A 19,158-nucleotide genomic window follows, 5' to 3' on the forward strand; every position below is an offset into this window, starting at 1 on the left:
GGGGATTATCTGAAGAAATTTTTAAACAATACTCTTTCAACAACCAAAAATCAATAAAGGAAAAATCTAAGAAAATAAATCCAGAAAATATCCAGGATATAATTAAAATACTTGAGTAGGCGAATAACTACATCTACCTGGGGTAATGAGGGTCTACAGACAGATCTATGTTTGATTTATTTATTTAAATCAAATTTACTTATTTTACATAATTAATGAACATAACAAATTATAAATTGAAAGCGTTCACGACATGACATAAAATAAGTGTTAATAATTTAAAAAAATTAAAATACCGAGAAGTGTTAATAATACAATACGTAATAAAATAAGAAATAAAATAAGAAAAGAAATAAGAAATGAAATAAAATAACAAAAATAACAAAGTAAAAGTAGATGGAAGCAGCGAGTGAACTTTGATAGACCCTATCTTAAAAACTTATAAAACAACGTCCACCTAAATTCAGCCTCACGTAAGTGGAATATATGAATATCCGAAGCGATTTCATGAAACATTTTTATTGCCCTCCCAATTGGCATTACTAATGGCAGGTTAGTTCTGCACCGTGGGAGAACAAACAACGGATGCCCTCAATTCCTAAGGTAATTATCAGAGACACACAAGCCAAACACCACCAAGAATGGCAGAGTTCACATTTACGCTGCGTATAAGTCCGAAAAAATAAGTAGTTAAATAAAGATCCCTTCTAAATTTTAAGCTACAGTATGTAAGCATCCCTAAGAGAAAATCAGTCGGATAGAACCACGGATAATACAGCCGAAAGTAAAGGAGTCTCAAAAACTTCTTTTGGACTCTCTCCACCATAAGGCCGTACTTCAACTGATGCGGGGCCCAAACGATAGACCTACTCTCAAGTCTGCTTCTAACTAATGAGTTATAGAGAATTTTTAGTACCGTAACATCCGAAAAGACCCGGGAAGTACGCAAGACAAAGCCCAACATCTTTAGCGCCTTTTTACAAATGGTATCTATATGACCACTAAGATAGTGGCGAAGACTCCATAGTAGGCTATTATTTAAGCATAAAGCCTACTATGTTGAGAAAAATAATTTTTAATTGTCTGTTTAATTTAATAAATTAAATTTCATTATTTTATATTCTACGAATTTGCCAACGACATCTGGCTGTAGGTATGTATTATAAATCGATTATCTACTTGCCTAAGCAGACCGACACATACTTAGCACTAATACGTAACCAGTTATGTCACTAATAGAATATAAAAATCTGATTTGGTCCTTTTCAAGGATACAACACATACATACGATTATACACGTATTGTAAAAAAAACACACACACGACCTCAAATACAGGGTCATACTATTACGTGATTCGAGGCTGTAGGTATTTAAGCCTAACGGGCTATCAGGTCAATTTTTATAAATATAATTACACATTCATTTACGCGCGCGCTGGACTTGATGCCAAATAGTCTCGCGATCAAAATGGTCACTATCATGACAATAGAATTTTTTAGCCAAATTTGAATCGAGGTTGGGCATTACTATTTTTAAATATTTGGATATTTAGAGTAATATTTATTAGAAACAGGTAAAATAAATTATTTTTTGTACAGTAAAGTACTGAGGATGAACAAAATTCAAGTCCAGCAAATATGGCTGTCCTATGACCCTTGAAGTTATCTACCATAACCTACCTCTTCAACAAGCACCCTTCGCTACTTATTATTGGCTGCTAATCAATGCTGGGTTAGAGTGCTTTTGGCCGCCTGGATAACACCACACCGCCACACCCGGTCTTAATCTGGCGTATCACAGGACCCTATGTTTGGATGTGGAGCATAATTTTTTTAATGACTGGGAATGTCTCGAGCAGTTACCCAAGACTAAGGTCGCCATTCACTCAAATGTTCTTTGACTGAATTTACATGACTTTAAGTTAAGGAGAGATGAGCATGTACACTGTAGAGGCAATATTAAAAATTGTAGTAGGTAATTAAAGCTAATAAAGCTACTGAACATTCTAAGTGAAGAGATCTTCACGTTGGCAGTATGACGCCGCAAATTTTCTAAATGCAATAAAATTGGCCTTTGTGGCGATCAGGTCGGACGGTCCGATGGGCCCAACAGCTGGTTGAACCGACTTGGGCAGGTCACAGATCGAATAACAGATACCTGATCACCGAATAAATCTAGTCATTCAATGGTAGGTATCCACTATCCAAGAGATAGAAAACATATCAATAACATAGAACAACATATAGAAAACGTATCATAACTATGGGCGAGATAGTTAAATTCAGAGCTTTCTGGAGAACGTAACACGAGTGTAGAAAATGTTGCTAGAGTAAAACAAGGGTATTTTAGAAAATCGTACATAAACCGAAAATGATTATTATTTAAAAAAAAAACAAACACCGTAAATTATTACGCTAGCCAGATAAAATGCACGTATTCATTGCAACTGTCAAACGAAAATTACGCTCAGGGGATAGAGGGGTCAGCCGTGACGGCCGCCACAACAAAGTAAAATTTGATTAAATTAGAGATAAGGGCACTCACAACTCAACACAATATACACAAATTTCTTTACAAGCGTCAGAACTATCGGCCAATGAAATAAATCAGCCCGACCCCATACGATTTGAATAGATATGCACAGAATGGGATGTTTTTACCACTACCCATCAAGACATTATTTATAACTTGCGAGGGGTGGACAGCAGGGTGGGGGAAGTGAGATTATCAATATATTCAGAAGCTTTCGAAACACTGTTGGATGAATGCCATAGCATGCGCGCCATGGCCCCCACATCCTAAAGCGGGCCCTCTACCTATCGCTAAGTTTGATGGCATGTGTGAGCACAACAGAAGCGTTTTCAAAATTGTGTTCGAGGTAGAAGTAATGGTTTTCAGTTTATTTTTAGCGATTTTTTGTAGTTTTAATACATCTACTTGAATTATGGAGTTGTTAAAATCAAAAATTTCATCTTACAACCTCAAATTTTAAATGTTAATAGCTCCCTCGTCAAGTAGCGCCGCCGGCGACTTTTTTTTTTTACTATAAGAGAAATTTTGTTTTTATCTCAGACCCGCCACGCCGGGCCCCTCTGAGCCCGGGCCCTAGGCTAGAGCCCTGTCAGCCCCCCTCGATGAGCGCACTTGGGGATACTACGATCATCAGGCCTGCACCTTCCCTAAGATCGAGGTAAATGGAATGTTACTTAGATATTATTCAATGATTTTAATATTGACATGCACCACGTCTAAAAGATGGGACAGCGAGGTTCGGACGTCACAAATGTACACGAATGATCCAAATATTTAAGGCTGCTGCTAGGTCACGGGGACACTAAGACAGGTCAACAATCCGCAGTGATTATAACTGTAGACTAGGTGTGCATTGCTAGAATCAAACGACGGAGTGTATGTGCATGGGGAATGTATACGGGAAAGTGTGGAGGTGCGGTAAAATAAATAGCAGACGATTTGTTTTTTTATTCGTCGAGTTTTTGCGAAGATATAGTGTGGTGTTTGCTACACATGCATTGAAGTTAATTTAAACATTAATCCAAGAGTTCCTTTTCAGCTTCATTTTCATGTATTTAAGCTCTGTCTAATATACTATAACAGTTTCTTCATCGTTTTCGTAATTTAAAGTATTTAAAATGTAGTATTCCTTATTAAACTGTGTGCAGATTCAACGATTATTTAGAATTTAGACCTACCTATAGAAAATGTATAATTCAAGATAAATCTGTTACTCTCAATCCCGATTGAAGTGATAGTGGTAGGTAAAATAGGGGTGGTTTAATGTGGACGAGCTCGTGTTGGGATGCTAATAAAATGACTCCCTTGGGGGATGAAAACTGGACGTATGTGCCACCGGTCCAGGGGAGTGCTAATTATTTAATTAGGTAGGGCTAGAGTTGGGTTTCGGGAATTTCCCGACGTGAATTCTCGAGAATTTTTCGAGATTTTCTATCCCGAATCTCGAGAATTGAAATTTTTAACATTTCGGGAAATCCCGGATCTCGAGAATCTTTTCACGGGATTCGGGATTTGTTTATTATCAAATATTAATTGAAAAAACGATTTTCTATATGAAAAAAGTGGACATCAAACACCATTTTTTTTAAGACTGATTGGGGTGGGGCATTTAACAAAATTAAGCCAACGTCGACTCAAAATGAGCGCAATTTTTGCAACATCAGGGAATTTTGTGTCTCAAAAACGTACGTGATTGTCAGATGCAGCGATTGACAGTCTGTGTTTTTTGAAATTCTATTTTAATAAGTAATGTTTTGAATTATTTTTGTTTTCCTACTTCTATTTTGTTTGTCTTCTTACATAAATAAAAAAAATCATATATTTTTGGAATTTGTCTGTTTTTACACTGATTTTAGGATTTTTACAGGTTTTTTTTTTTTAAATTTTCCGATATCTCGAGAATTCTCGAGAACTCTTGTCTGGAAATCCCGAATCGTGGAATTCAAAATTTCATCATTTCGGGAAATCCCGAATCTCGAGATTGAGATTTTCTCGGGAAATACCCAACTCTAGGTAGGGTCATGGTAGAGCACAAAGAAGGATTACATTATGAATGTTTTGTACATATCTACTAATAACAAACATTTTTCGTAACAATAAGTATATTGGTAAATTTCAAAGATGTTTTTCACCAAATGTTTAGGTAAAGAACAACCATTCGTGTGGAGGTTTATCGTAAGTATTTTTTACAGGATTTTTTTGTTATTAACTCATTCAATCTTCAGGGTTTATGCATAGGGTGCCAAGCCACTGTACCATGGTGAAGGTAATTAATTATTATATAAGTAGGCAATGACAAATAATGTCATTGTAAGTAGGTAAGTCATTTTATTGATATAAGATGAAAAACCACTAAAAAATCTGGAAACCGACAGACATACATTCAAGCTTCTTTTATGGTGTTAACTGTCAATTCATGGTGGAACTGCATTGTATTATTTGATTAATTATTTGTAATTAAATGAAACACTATTTTATAGTACTTATTCCACTTTTTAATTAAATTCTGTACCAGTTTCGTCCTCTTGCCCCCTTGAAGAGGAAGAAATCGGTAGAGAATTTAATTAAAAAGTGGAATAAGTACTTACTATAAAATTGTGTTTCATTGAATTAATTAATCAAATAATACAAGCTTTATTATTTACGATAAATAGAGACATTCAATTGCATAAATTAGTGTTTTTAGTCAATAGACATTTTCGTAATATTTCTGAATTAGGTAGGTACCTACCTAATTACAACATAATCGCATTTCAATCATAATATGGAAATCAATTAATACAGAGTTTTACTATGTATGTTGGTGTTTGTACAAAGTTATTGGGTCCCTCATGTTCTTGTGATCATTATATACTGCAGTGGTTCTACAAAAATAATTTACGATCTACGGGAATGCTGTGAAATGCATCCATACAGAATAGCGGGAAGACGACCTTGTCGTAGGATGAATTAATATTTAAGTTAAGGAGTGTGTGGAAAATTTTAATATTTCCAATTTAGTGCGCCACTGTGCAGAGGGCGGAGGGTGAGTCTCTGGAAACAGGGAAGGGGTACGTTGCAGAGTGTGAGGGTGCAGAAGTGGACAGCGAAGCGTCCCTCCTCGCAAAGTGGAACAGCCCAGAATAAATAATCACTACCCCAACATAGAATGAGATGTCCCCATTTTAATTGCTACGCGAGTCAGTGTACCTGGTACGTACATGCGAAATTTTAATTTATCTTCAGCTGTTAGCTAGCAATGTTAATACAATGTTATACGTAAAAGCATGAATGTGGAGACCTACATAATAATATTTTTCAATAGTATTTGGGTATCTACTTACATATTATATTAAATGAGTGATTCATTTTCATTAATTATACATAAGACAACATGTTGCAGGTGTTATGGAACAGCGGGATCAACTCCATATAAACACCTTTTATATTTAAACTGGCTTTATTAGAAGGCAATATATATAAACATGTAATAGATTATGTTTTAGACAATAACTTGTTAACAGTTTGATTTTATACAGTGATTGAATTGCAGTCGATTCGTCCTTCTCTAGGGTTGAGTTAAAACTGAATTGAAAAGCAATTTTGATTCTATATAAAACAAACATTAATATTACGCATGGCATTCTCAGACATTAATTTAGTTTGATGTTCACCTCATCCATACAATTTTGAATATTATTTCTGACGTCAACGGTGTGTTTAGTTTTTGTATGCATGGAGTACCTATACGCCTATACGGCTGCGATAAATGTGAGGTGTCTAGGATTCCGAGAGATTTTACTGTCGAATCCTTGAGCAAGCAGACAATACGTCTTATGACGCTGGATGAGACATCGAAGACCGGCCAACATGTCCAAGTGGCGGAGAACTACAACAGCCCTATGTTATAACTTGCGAGTTGAAGTCGCCCGGTCGACATGACGTCATATGACGTATTACCGGAGTGATAATAGCATTCGAGAAATTAACGCTACTCAAATACTGGCGTTACCCATTGTCCCCATACACAAATAGGTGTTTCAACATAATAATATCTATGGTGAGCCGTGTGCGTTGGGCGGCTTGCCTCGAGCGTGTATTGGCTTACGTCACAATTACGTCATGTCGTCGGGTGACTTCATATCACAAGTTATAACATTGGGCTGCAGGACGCAAACCACATCCTCTGGGAATGTACGAAAATGTGCTCCGAGAGGGAAGAGATGCTCAAGTCGGTCCAACCAGCTGTTGGGCCCATCGGGTCGTCTGGCCTGGTCGCCACAAAAGCCAATTATATTGCATAAAAAAAAATTGCAGCGTCTTATTGCGGACATCTCTTCACATAGTTTTGTTTGTCCGTATTGTATTAGCTTTGTTTTTTTTGTACCTTATATATCATTAAATTCATTAATTTCTGTTAAGTCTCCGTGACTTTCTCTCCGATGGCACTTTTTATTCAATTAATTAATTTAAACACAAAAGTAAAATATTATTTTTCTAGCACCAATTATATTTTATATGTTAATAAATTCTCGTAACTACTTAAATGATTTCTTTTTATCCATGGAAACCATTAAAGCTTCGTTTTTACACATAAAGATGCGACAAGGCTTAATTATCGATCAAGCATGAAAACAATGTGATATAATAGCGATACCACAGTACTATAATAGTGTGTTCAACAAAAGCTACTTCAAATAAAATGAACAGAAGTTTAAAAAAATAATTTGATTAAAAATAATGCTGGCTTCAATTCAATTAAAGGGCAAACGAGTTTTTCATTTGATTATCAAAACGAAATAATCAAAGACAAAATGAAATAAAATTGTAACAAACGAACGCCAACAAAGTTTTCTAAATGAGAAGCAAAACGTATTACTGAATATTCGTCAAGGGAAATTATTAGAATTAGGGGTGCGATTTTGACTGGGACGGTATTTAAATTACCGATATTCTTTCTGCGATTATGTATGAATTGTTTTTACATCGAATGCTGTCAATATTAGATAATATAAAGTTGAGCTTCAAAAAAATGGAAAGCAGAGAGTTATTTATAGAGGATGTGTCTTCATAAAATTAACAAAATACTAAATCATTTTTACGTCTTTTCTCATTGAAGTTAATCCCTCTTAACCAAAACTAGCCCCGCACGACACTCGGTCTTAATCGAGCGTATCACGGGACCTTACAGTGGCGATGTGAAGCATCTATTTCAATTTTGTCTGGGAATGCCCTGGGAGAAAATACCCAAGACTGAGGTTGCTACGCTTAAAGTGAGCTATGCTCTGACTGAGTTTAAAGAATTTATTCTAACGCAAGGTGCCAGGGAGAGAAAAGCACACGGAAATTACGAAAAAGTAAATGAATTTAAGGTATATAATATAACAAAGAAAACGAAGCTAATCATACGGGCAGCAAAAATTTTCGTCTTCTCCCGTGTTTATGCGCGTGTCCGGAAACTTGAAACGTAATTATGCAGTTTGCCGTATCACATTTCACCGTGAAATGTTGTATCGGAAATATACGACCGTATATTAAAGAACGCCTGACCTCTTTGGGTCTTATAATAGTACTGACATAAAATTCATGTCTAAATAAAACACGGTTCTTGTCAGTTTACACTTTACAGGAAGCCAGCAGCAAGCAAATTTTGAAAATAGCCGTATATACTGGATTTGTGTGTCATCATCATAATCGCACTAGCTGACTCGCCCGCTTCTAAACTCGCCGACTAGCAGCTTGTAAAGTAGCTCAATGTCATCGACGCTTTAAAACTTGACAATTTGTAAAATATAATATACATCTTGTAATATTACCGGAACCTGGTAACGAAGCGAATGCTTAAATTTTTACACCGCCCCTAAACCTAAAACGATGTACGTAGAGGTTTGCTGATTAAATTCATTGTAACGTAATCTAATACGGAAACTAAATTATATCCATTGGCAAAAGTTTTAGATTAAAGCAATGTTCCATGTATTTTCACAGTAATTTAGTATATAGGTAAATCAAGTCAATAGTTTCTTTTATTTTTTTAATTGTCAATTCATGGTGGAACTGCATTGTATTATTAATTAATTTAATAAAACTCAATTTTTTTAGTACCTACTTAGTCCACTTTTATTATTTAATAAATCTGGACCGGTTTCGTCCGCCTCAGAGGGATATTTTCAACTGAATAATAATTATAAAACAGGTATTTACTAACACAAATTCAAAAAGGCGACACAAATAATCTATTAATACAAAGTATTATCTGTCCACTAGTACTTTGTGACTAATAATTAAATTAAAATATAAGTACATAATTTTGTAATTTGTGTAATGTTTGAGATTGTTTTATTGATTGAACAATTCTGAAAATCCTAGATAAAAATTAGTATCGAATGGGATTAGAATTCTTACTTTTCCCTTTCTAGCATATTTGTACATATTAGTTATATTTTCCGACGTTTATTTAGTAGTGACATAAAGACTAAAACATGAAATAATGTCGTTCAATTTGTTTAAAAGCAATTCTCGAAAAAGACATTAACTTCCTAACTAAGGGAAGATTCTGACATGTTAATTTAAATTTAAATATAATAAAACGCACGCATGTGTGAGTCAATGTTTTAATGTGAGAGTACGTAGGTACATAATGTACTATGTATATATATATACGAGTACCTACACAGATACAATTTCAAAGGGGTGCCGATGAAATACAAAAGCTTCTAATAGTTTCGCGATTTGTAGGTAGGTAAGTTAAATTATCTTACACGTATATAGATATTTGTCTTAAATTATCTGTAATGCATGGGAGAAAACATTTATTATGAATGAGTAAGAGATAGCTAGACTGAGTGAAAACGTATTAAGCATACAGGTATACACGCAAATTTTAAACATGAAAAATCGGAATATTTAAATCGGGTCGTGAAAGAGAACAAATGACACTCTTATAATAGTTTGACAGATGCCTACAGTGCGGAAATAGTATATCGTGTGATCAGTGTGCCGAGAAATTAGTGTGTTATGTATGTTAAGGTGATGCATCAGTGAAACGCCAAATAATTTTCAACTGTACGCGCGACGAAATTTTGGACTCGCTGCCATTCACTGAGAGAATGTTGACCCAGGAACACGTCACTTTGCTGCGTGATGGCGACGGGTCAATTAATTCTAAAATCGTGTAAAGATGACTAAAAACGTTACCCATTTACTTTAAAAAGAAAACATGTCAATGAATATGTTATTATTGTTACTAATAGAACAATAAACAGAACATAAAATGGATGTATGTTGGATTTATATGACAATTAATATTTCGTTTGACAGGCGTCATTTTCACCCGCCACCCGCAATCCGCGCATCGCCTAGCGACGATCTTTTTAGACCGTGCCTCAACTAATGCATGGCCTTAAGAGATTTAAGTGTAATTATAGTAGGTGTAGGGTGCTTTATCCTACTGTAACCTTAGGAAACATACAGAAACAATAAAAAAATAGAAACATTATGGATGAGGAAGAATCATCAGCTAAGAGCTTGTCCACATGACGCGTGTCTCGCAGCGACACGTCGCCAGTGCATGTGGAAGGCTCAATGAAGTCATCTGTACCTCGACCGCGCGTGAGAGGCGACTCGTCGCGAGAGTATGTGGACGAGCCAATGAGGTCACATGTAAGTACTTGGAATGTGCAAGTTTTCACGCGCGATTCAAACCGCGCCATCTGGACAAGGCCTAAGTATCGCCGCTTGAGAAATAAACGAGTTCAGCGATGGCGTGCTCGGCAAAGTAAGGAAAACTTTACAAAAACTCCGCAAGGCTAATGCAGCAGCTCACAGACAAATAATAATAGGTTACCGACTTTGAAACGAATAGTCTCAATTAGGTACTACATAGTTATGTTTTATTTAACATGTTTTCCCATCAAGAATTGACAGTTTGTCATCAGCGATGCCAATTTAGCGTTTTTCTTGTCAGATCTAACATTTTTCGATAAGCATCTAGCTTGCAAAAAACGCACCCGGCTTGTGGCGTTTTGACTAACATTTTTTGATGCCTCCAATAGCTTTAAATGTGCTGAAAATACGCTAGATATTTAGTTTATTTATTTTACAGTAGTTACCTAATTAATGCGGTTAGGTTAAGTTAGCTATTTTAGTAGCATGAGAAATAAAAACATAATTTAATGTGTGTTTACGTATTGGATATCAGTTTGACAATTATTATCGGAATAACATGAAACGAAGCTTGAACGCCGTTGACATAGTATAGGCGTTTGTTGTCAATTTAAAAATATATTTCTCTTAAAATGTGTGGTTTTTACATGCATGGACATTTTTTTCGATTTTTTCACTTTTTTTCGATACGCGAAAGGAAAGGTATTGGACTTCGTTCTGGGTATATTAAGTAAATTTACTTGCAATTTTATTTTCACAAAATTTGGTTTTTTCCTGCCAAATAGCTTGTTTTCGTATTTTGCCTGGCATGTTTTTTTCAACAGTTGGCAACACTGTTTGTCATTCACCCACATTGTATTTTTTTTAACAAACTCTATTTTGACATAATTAAAAGTGTTTTATAAATTAATGACGTGAACGATTTGTGACTGGATGGACGATCTAACTCTGCGTAATTCGGGGACAAATTTATTTGGGATTCGATAAATGAGTGTAGTGAACAGTTTGAAGGTCCTGACCTACAACCCTCGCTCGACCTTGAGGGGCTGTGGTGGATGATGTGCGCACGCGTGATTTCTCTCTACTTTCTTCCACCTAGATACTAACCCAACACTTTCGCAAATCCAAATACGTCAGAATACATCTGCCGACTGACTATTTGAATACTGAATTAGGCATAAGAAAATTAGTTAGTATGTAGGTATATCTACACGTTGAAATACTAAGTTAACTAAGTTAACATAGAATTGAATTTATAATTTTATTTGCAATAGCGGAACAGACTATGATTCTTGGGCGCTTGTCAAAACGGTCTGGATGTAATCATCATTATTACCCGGGGTCGATCCACTGGTGGATGAAGGTCTCCCTAGCTCCTTCCACTCTAATTGGTCAAGAGTTCTTCGCAGTCACGTACAGCCATTGAATTTTACTAGTTCGTCGATCCGGCGAATTTGAAGGCGTCTATGTATAGTCCACTGACGAAATCTTTCAGATACCGAAATACATTCAGTTTCCCAATAGGAGGTCGGTTTAATGAACAGGATCTTTTAGGAAACAGTAGATAACACCAGTGATCAGAGGTCTATCAAATTCTAATAGTACCAAATGCTTTACGCCAGAATCGATCGTAAAATTAATTTTTCGTTTAATTAATTTCGTTTTTCGTCGAGTACTTAGTGACCTGAAGATATAAATGTCGAATAAACAGTATTTACTTAAGAAAATGTCGAAACAGTTTTAATTGCGATCAAAAATGTGTGATTGATTCCAGAGCAACACATGGCCCGTAATCTATACTAAGAGAAACCATTATCATAAATTTAATATTATTGATAGACGCAGATGGGCGATCGTCTAAGTATACCTAATAATAAATACTTATACAGTGTAAAACACAGTGGCGTTCATTAAAACGCGAAAAGGCTTGGAGGTGTCGATTTTGAAAAAATATCCATAATAAATTGTTATTGATTTTTAATTCGATGGGAGTGGGTGAGCCAATTTCATATTATTCCAGTCAACCTACTACTAATAGCCTCTCGTAGATTCTACCGAGGACTTAGAGCCGTTTCACACGGGACACATGTGTCAACGCACCGGTGTGTCGAGCGGCAACAATACACATAACTGAATGTGCGCGTTCAGACGGAGACACACGAGTGTCGCGTTCATTTATATTATATAAATGCGGCATCTCGACACACCGCTGGCTGGACACAGGTATTCCGTGTGAAACAGGCTCTTAGGGTACATTCCCCATAGATACCCAGATACTAGTTAGCGATAAATACATGGGCTGCAAATATAACTACTTATTAATGAGTTATCCACAAGTGGTTATCAGATGCGCATGGCATTACGGTCATAATATTGTTAGGATCGTTAGTGTTTTTTTGTATTGTCGCCGCTGTTTTGTTTTTTTAGACAAGCTGTTCGATAGTTAAATATTCCGGGTCATGGATGAGGATGAAGAAGTAATATTCCCTTCGGTTAAATAATTTGTATTTTTTCGTTCAAGGGACCCCAAAACCCACCCTCCCCCAAGCAAGTGTGTCTGCGTCCTAAGGTTAAATACCCCCCTGAATTACAATATAATATGCTCTTAAATTGTTATTATGAATTACTTATTAATTAATGGAAATATTACATATGCAATGTAATATATTAAATTCCGTGTCCGGAAACTTATACGTATGCAGTTCGCCGTATCACACTTGACCGTGAAATGTTAAACGAAAGAATATGTCCGTATATTAAAGACCATCCTACCTCGTTGGGTCGTATAGTACTGACATAAAATGTATGTCTACATAAAACAGGGTTCTTGTCGGTTTACACGTTGTGGGAAGACAGCAGCAAACAAATTTTGAAAATAGCCGATATACTGGATTATTTTTTAGATCATGTTACATTTTCACTCTTGAATTCATGACTTTTGCCAAAATCAGCTATGTAAATTGAATTAATGTTCATATTGAATCTAATACAATTGGAGACCGTTTTAGTATACGGTCATCTCTTTCCGATAAGAAAGCTCACGACGAACTGTGCCACGGTGAAATGTTTTACGTACGATTTACATGTATCCATTAATTTAAGTACGAAATAAATCTTCCTGTTCCCACGAATCCTACTCTCGAAATTTGTAATATTTTTTTTCTTTTCGCTCATAATCAATGCATGACCTGCTCAGTCCCATGTGATGTCACTGACTGACATGTCCAACTGTCAGTACTAATTACAGAGCTTTCCGTCAATGAATTCTACAAATCTCACGTAATGCTTACAAACAAGGTTATGATTCTATGACGCGAGGCAAAACATTCCGTTGGAAATGGTTAGTGAAGTAAACTAATACGTACTTTGCTTACGTGACACAAATTGAAACAAAGCCTGAGTTAAATCGAGCTTAAAAGCTCAGCGCGCCGCCGAAAGCTACCAAACTAATCTCGCTCAAAAGCTGCCCAAATTCCGCCACTATCGTAGCACTTGGTGTAATATTATGAATCCTTATCACTGTTGGCATGTGCCTACTTTAAAACCACTCATGAAATTTGTCTAAGCTGAAAGCTAATAATACCCTCTCCACATATTTTTAATAATATCACATCGATTATAGCTCTCTGTGTCTAAATTCAAAACTAAATAGTATTTTTTTTTTTTGATAATTATTTAAGAGAACAGAACATTGTGGATATAACAAATCTAAATTCGTAAAAGACATTCACAACATGAGATTTATAAAATAACAAATATTATCCTCACAAGAGAGAAGAAAATATATATAATAAAAAACACAGCTGCTATTTGATACAGAAAAATAAAAAATCGAAAACAAAATACATAGCATGTCACTGAAAATGTCTATGTCTTAGCGGAGCGCATTGACTAGTCATGTAAGCCTCTTTACTGGTGCCCGATAGGCTTGACACGAGGAAACGGTTCCGACACAGAATAGATCATGGCTGCGACCATGTCGGTAATTGACAAATATAATATAGGTAAGGTAAAGTCACCAATTACCGTCCCCTGTCCTAATACCGCCCCCCCCCCCCCACATATTTCAGAAAGTATGAGTCGCCAACCTGCGGCGAACATTTTAACTTATGATAAAACGTGGTTTCACTCATTTGCAAATAGCATATCGAGCAACAGCGAGCGCACTAGTCGACAATTAAAATATTAAACAATTTGGCAATGTGGCTGTGGCAACTGTGATGTGGCGAAATGTAATACGTACACTTTTTATCTACACGTTGTAGAATCAATTGTTGCATCAGGAAGGAGCTTACATAAGAACAAGCAGCATCTGTCAATAGGGAGACGGCAGATCACGACACTAAAAGCGCAAGATGGAAGTATCGTGCGTAACTGGGATCATCTACTGGACACTGTTGTAGAGTTTTACAGCGCTCTATACAAAGATGACACTGACATCAATTCAGATCTTCCGGTGAACGGAGAATATGGATATCCTCTTCCCGAAGTTACTACCACAGAGGTGGAATATGCTATAATGTGCATGAAGAGTGGGAAAGCCCCGGGAGAAGATGGGCTGACTATCGATGTTCTCAAACGGGCCGGGAGGACGGTGAGCGAAGTGCTCGCACGTCTGTTCACGTCTTGTCTGCACGAAACATCCCAGAGTCATGGAAAAATGCCTCCATTATTATTCTCCATAAGAAAGGAGACACTGAAGATCTGAAAAACTATCGACCAATTAGTTTACTGCTAATTCTGTATAAGGTTTTCACGAAAATACTCTCAAACCGTCTCGAAACAGTTCTAGACGAGAATCAACCAAGAGAGCAAGCCGGATTCAGAAGAGGCTACAGTACTATGGATCATATACAGGTCGTCAGGGAAATCATAGAGCGCTACCAGGAATACAAACTGCCATTATATCGTGGTTTTATAGACTATGAAAAGGCGTTTGATTCTATCAAAAAATTCTCAATTATAGACGCCCTTAGCAACCAAGGAATATCCAGACGCTACATAAACATATTGAACAGTATATACAGAGATGCCACAGCATGCGTGAAACTCCACAAACGGTCGTGTAAATTCCACATTAATAAAGGTGTCCGGCAAGGTGATACCATTTCACCTAAACTATTCACCGCTACTCTTGAGGACTTATTTAGGAAACTTGATTGGGAGGAAAAAGGTGTTCCAATTAATGGAGAGCACCTCAGTCACCTGCGCTTTGCAGATGATATTGTTATACTCTCACAAAACCCGAAAAACCTCCAAGGTACAATGCAAGAACTCGCGGATGTCAGTCAAACGGTCGGTCTAAAGATAAATGTCTCAAAGACAAAAGTGATGAGGAACTGTTTTTCGGACCCTGCGATTCTGGCACCCAACTCGAGCAAGTCAGCAGCTACGTCTATCTCGGACAGCAGGTGTCCATAGACGGAAGCACGCACGATGAAATTGCTCGAAGAACAAAGCTGGGATGGAGTGCTTTCGGACATCTGAATAGTATCTTCAAGAGTGACCTACCATTATGTCTTAAGCGTAGGGTGTTCAACCGATGTGTGCTACCCGTGCTCACGTATGGCTGCGAGACGTGGACCCTCAACACGAAAGATGTCCAAAGGCTAATAGTCACACAGCGAGGCATGGAGAGGTGCATGTTGGGCATCACGCGAAAGGACCGTAAGAGAAACGAATGGGTTAGGAAGCAGACAAGAGTACGCGATATAATAGACGTTGCCAAACAGCTGAAATGGAGATGGGCGGGGCACATTGCTCGCCGAAAGGACGGCCGCTGGACAAATGCCGTCATCCAATGGTACCCAAGGGGTACGAAACGGCCACAGGGTCGCCCTAAAAGCAGCTGGATTGACGAACTGGTAAAGTTCGGCGGAAATACGTGGCAGCGAACGACACAGGACCGAGAGAGTTGGAGAAAGCTTGGGGAGGCCTTCATCCAGCAGTGGATTGACCCCGGCTGATGATGATGATGATATCTACGTAACCGTATACGTAGTTTTGTGGATTAAAAAACCCGATTTTATGATCGGAGGTATTGCACATGTCGATGGACGAAGTATTCGATATTGATGTCGTCACTGTACAAGTCGATTGTCGTAACCGTCACTTTTCATCAAGTTGACATTTTGATGATAATGGACTTATTGCATACTCTTACTGAGTCTTACACGAACTGGCCAAGTATCATAAATCCCAAATATTCAAAACTATTTTTTAAGCCATTTGTAACTTGAAAAAAATATTTCAGCAAGATCCTGTAACCATGGGCCCCACATCGTGAAGCGGGCCCCCAGGCTAGGATCTTTGGCGCACCCCCCTACCTATCGCTAAGGATAAAGGCAGTGCGACGCTCTACAGTAGCGTTTTCCAAATGGTGTACGCGGTAAAATTAATGTCTATGTTTAGTGTTTTATTGTATTAAAATATACCATCCATTTGAATTATGGAGACGTCGAGTATTGATACACAATTGAAAATTGTATCGTACAACCACATAACTTTAAATAATAATATTACTGAAGGAAAATAGCGCCGCTATATCTCACTTATCTGGTCGTCTAGCCCGGGCCCCCAGGCTAGAGCCCTGTCAGCCCCCCTTGTGGGGCCATGCCTGTAACCCTCTCTAAACGTAAGCCACAGGGTACGGGTACCGAGTAAGCCACTCAATTTGTAATAAAATAATAAATAAATATTACATAAAATAATAAGTAAATTTCACTTCCTGAACAATTTGATATTTGAGGGTTACGCTACTTTACAGTGATGATATAGTGACAGCAGGGTAAAAGAATGAATGAAAATGGTGAAAACCACAATAATGTCGATACAACACTGAATCATGCCAATCGGCAAAGTTAAAGGTCGAACTGATGTATAATAATATGTATACTTAATTACTTTGTCTATGGTTTGACGCCATGATTTTAGTATGTATTAATAGATGATTCACAATCTAATATCATTATGAACAATAGCTTAATCTGGATGGGGGTTAATGAAGCGCTGAATGTATAAACATTGTGTTACATTCGCAACACTAATTTAGTTTATATTGTAATGCAGTACTTCTCAAACTGGGGGGCGCGGCCACCTAGGGGGCCCTGGACCTCCTGCTAGGTAGACGCGAAATATTTCAGTATTTGAAGAAAAAAATCATAAAAACGTGATTAATATCTTAATAATATACAACTCGATGAATCTACTGATATTACAAACTACGCACAGTTAATGGTTTTTGTAAGATAGTATAATTCCCAAATTCATGATGATTTGCTTTTCAGTATGGAACTTTTGGGGACACCACATAATCTAGAAAATGATAATAAAAATGTATATATAATAATAATTAATGTTAAATAAAGTACGGTTGGTCACTAAAGACTAAAATTTTTGGGATTAGACTTTTTTCTGATTTCGGGGGCTGTTGTATAAAGAAGTTTGAGAAGCACTGTTATAATGATCACTGCCGTATTTCAAGGTTAATAGTTAAGTAACCGGCCATACTTCAGTAAATAAAGTGAGTGATTTTGAGGTGACGTGCCCATATTTCGGTTGAGCGACTCTGCCATGTTTAATGTTTATTCTAGGCATTAGCAGACAGACACCTTCAACAGATACAACTATTTTATGAAGACGTCTTATTGTAATAGAAAATACGAATATTCGTTTAAAGTTTAGACGTTCGCTTCAGTTGCTTGAATATGATTTCTTACTTTATAAGTAATCAGAGGTGTGTGGGTCGGAGCGACCAGGAATTTCTTCAGACAGTTATCATGAATGTTATGTTACACTCAATAATCTTGAATCGTGTAAACATTGAAAACGATTTCGTTGTTATTTTTGATTATCGACTAATCTAAAATGTTGTATTTATAAATTTTTAGTAACCTGGCCGTAAAAACAAATTGAAGGCACCCCCCGAACAACGATAAGCGTCACATATTTCGCATGGTTCCATGACAAAACAGAATGGTGAGAAAACAGAACAACGATAAATATAACTATGACCTTTCAGGAAAAATATAAATTTAATATTGAAATTGTCCTATCATATATTATGTTGATAGATTTATAATAGCACAGATTTTCAATACGCCATAATAACATAATCAAATTATATACTTAATTTCTGCATTCCTAATCGCTAGAAAGCCTCAAATAAACGGGACTTTGCCGGCAAGCTTAGAATATCTCATCGTAATCAATACAATATGTTCAGCATGATTGGGTGACTAGGTACAACGAAAAAATGACCTAACCTAACCTAACCGGCGGCTCTCGTGGTGCAGTGCGTAAGGCGCTTGCCTTCCACCCGAGAGTTCCTGGGTTCGATCCCGGTCAGGACACACAATATTTATGTGTTTTTCTCAAAGCCTGGGTGTTTCTGATTGTTCAAAATTACTAACAACCACCTTGTACGAAAAAGCAAGAATATGGTTATTAATAATTCTAAAAAAAAAACCTAACCCAACCTAAATAGATTCCACAAAAATTAATGTTTCATTTTTCCCTAGGCTGTTCTGTTTTGTCATGTTCGGTTTCGTCATTTTCTGTTTTGTCACTGTTGTGTTTTGTCATGTTCTGTTTTGTCCGGTTATCATTTCGCATTTATTGAGTTAAGTATAGATCCCTGTGAACATTTTGGTGTAGGTATCGAAAAGGTTTACCCTGCACTCTTAGATGATACTGTAGTTTTGAAAACTGCTTGGGATTTTTAAAAAAACATGTGTAGAGGTCTCTATTTTAAAGATTTTGTATGCATATTTCTGTAAAACCTCTTGATTAGTATTTTTTTCAATGCCCGATACCTAGATAGGTACCTATCTACTGGGAGTGAGTTTTTTTTTATTAAAAATGTGGGTTTTCTCATTTTTTTGTAATGTATTATTATCATAGTCAATCCATTGCTAGATGAAGGCATTTTTAAATTAATTCCATTCATCTAGTGATAGTCCCTGTGAAATGTGTTGCTACTC

At 36.7% G+C, this 19,158-nt stretch overlaps 1 protein-coding gene across 1 annotated transcript in view; it reads right to left on the minus strand.

Moving 5' to 3' along the window:
• The window catches only part of Mcr (macroglobulin complement-related), a 157,221-nt gene that overhangs the window by 44,893 nt on the left and 93,170 nt on the right, over nt 1-19,158 (minus strand). The gene's annotated exons all lie outside the window — the stretch shown is intronic.

The sequence above is a fragment of the Rhyacophila brunnea genome, unplaced genomic scaffold (genome assembly GCF_057557595.1).
Source record: "Rhyacophila brunnea isolate RB1 unplaced genomic scaffold, BYU_Rbru_1.0 scaffold_16, whole genome shotgun sequence".
Taxonomy (NCBI): Eukaryota; Metazoa; Arthropoda; class Insecta; order Trichoptera; family Rhyacophilidae; genus Rhyacophila; species Rhyacophila brunnea.